This window comes from Brassica oleracea, chromosome C9 (genome assembly GCF_000695525.1).
Source record: "Brassica oleracea var. oleracea cultivar TO1000 chromosome C9, BOL, whole genome shotgun sequence".
Classification (NCBI taxonomy): Eukaryota; Viridiplantae; Streptophyta; class Magnoliopsida; order Brassicales; family Brassicaceae; genus Brassica; species Brassica oleracea.
In genome coordinates, this window is record NC_027756.1 from 27,544,829 (window position 1) to 27,547,328 (window position 2,500).

A 2,500-nucleotide genomic window follows, 5' to 3' on the forward strand; every position below is an offset into this window, starting at 1 on the left:
AAGCCATCCTCTACAGTAAGTCCCCCCCAGTCCATTAGTGAGCGAAGTGCTTTCCAGCTCGTGATGGATTCTAAGGTTTGAAGGTTTGAGGGAATAGGAGGCCTGTCGGAAGGTTGGAGCGGTTGGTCGATGAGTCGCACAGCGTTGTTCTCTCGGAAGCGAGCAGTAGAGGCTTTTATCTCTTCTTTTGGTCGTCGTGTCGCAGGAAGGGTTCGTCGCGAGGGTTCGCTGGAGATTTGGGAGAGTTTCAAGGCCCATTTAGGCCCGTTTAGGCTTAATGACGACACCTCGAATTCCCCCCATCTCTTTTTTTTTAAATGAACCGAGAAGTCGAAACGTCGCGAGGGTCCGCTGGGTTTCTAGGGCGGATTTCGAGGCCCGTTTAGGCCCGAATAGACCTAATGATGTCACCTCGAGTTCCCCCCCTCTCTCTTTTCCTTATAAATACGCAGACCCCCCTTCATTTCTTCAAGTTTTTCTCCGCGATCAAAGGTACTTTCTCTCTCTATCCTTTATCTCTCTAAGCGTTGTTAGATTCATTCGAAACATTCTTCACCGTTCCGTTCTGCAATGTCGTCGGGTCAGAGGCTATCGAAGCAACAGAAGGGAAAGGCAGTCGCAGCGACGTCGAATCTGACTAGGAATCCCGACGGGGGTCGTGTCGGTGATCCGGAGGCGATTCATCGCGCGGCAATGATGGACACGGCGAATCTATCCCGCTCTCATCGAATTCTGGTTGCGGATGCTGCGAGACTCGCGAGAGAAGGATGTCAGAACGTCGTTGCGAGGGATGCAATGGAATGTTTGAGAGACGGGCAGAGCGGGGCAATGCCCGTTGACTCGATCACTCTGAGAGCTCGACCTGCGGAGGTTGGTCTCTCAGAGGACGATGATTCTGAGGCCGAGTTCTTCCCGACCACTTTTTACCCCGATGGAATTTTTGAAGAGCTTCCTCAACTCCATCCCGACTTATTGCGTTCTGCCTTCTTGGCCGGTCAGGACTGGGAGGGCGTAGAGAAGACGAAGTCGACTTCGGGAAGTGTGAAGAGGGTTCTTCGGGCTGCGGGTGCCGTAGGCGTGACCTTCCTTGTGCTTACGGAAGCGCAGAGACCCCTACGGAAGCGCAGAGACCCTGGTCTCCTCAGATGGGGTACCAGACGGTGTACGAATCCTATTTTTAGGAAGACACTCGTTGCTGGTTCCCCATCCCGCGACTGATCACAGCATACGCCAGACGTCGAGATCTCGTGATCAGTTAGCAGCTGAATGGCTCCCTGCGACTAGCGGTCACTTTGTCGGTTTTGGCGGAGCAGATCGATATGCCGATGAGCGTTAGGTCGTTCGAGGAGATGACCTCGATAACCGATATGAAAGATGGCACCTACTCGGTGAAGATGCGACCAAACTGCAACATATGTGCCGGTCATCCGAACAAGACGCAGAATTGGCAGCGCTCCTACTTCTTCCTTAAGTCCGACAGCTCGGCCTTCGAGGAGCCTCCCCAAGATGATTACGAGTTCTCTGGAACCGTTCTTGCGGTAGAATATTCTGTCGTGAACCGTAAGCGATTTGTCGATTCTAACCAACCATTTTTTTTTGCTTTGTATGCAGTCGGCCATCCTACCTCCCCAGTTTATCCCGAAGATTTCTTGAGGAGTGTTCGTGCCGTCGCTCTGCTTCGAATCTATCGTTGGTCCGAGATCTCCATCGAGAAGATCCGTGAGCTTAAAGATCGAATCTCTCGAAGTACGTTCTCTCGCAGCTCTAGATTGTGCTCTTTTAGTCGCAAGTTTTATTTGTCGCATCCTGACCCTTCTGCCTTATGTTTTCAGGAGAGTGGAGATCCGATCTTCCAACCGTTCTTCCCATTCGCGCTAAGCGACTAGACATCTTCCCAAGAGACATCTAAAAACAAGTTACCGAGGCAAAGAGGATGGGTACTCTTCCTGATCTGAGCGCGATAATAGCGGCCCAGCTGGGGCTGACTAGCGGGGAAGGACCCTCGATGGCGGTTCCTCGTGCTGACGAGGTTTTCCCTTCCGATGCCAAAAGTGCGAGGAAGGGCAAGAAAAGGAAAAGAGGCGATGGCTCGGGAGTCGAGAGGAGTACTGAGGAGACGAGTGACGTCTCTCCTTCCGGTGAACCCCGGAAGAAGAAAAAGAAGAGAAGGACAAAGAAGAAGTCCGCCGGCGAGCAGTTGGAGAATACTGACGAACCGATCGAGCAACAGGAGGAGGATGCTCGAGAAGAAGAACTTCAGCCCGAAGAGGGGGCTTCTGAGGCTGAAGCCTCGGAGGGACGGAATGACAAGGAGGGAGTAAGTGAAGGAGAGGAACGCGAGACTTCTCTTAATGCCGCCCGCTCGGGTGATTCCGAGGAAGATAGCGAAGGGTCACCACTCCTGATAAGGAGGGGAAATGACGAAGACGATGATGAGAGGTGGTCTCCTGTTCTGACGTCTCCTCGCGAGAGAACTCCAGTTCCCGTCGGGGGAGGGGCC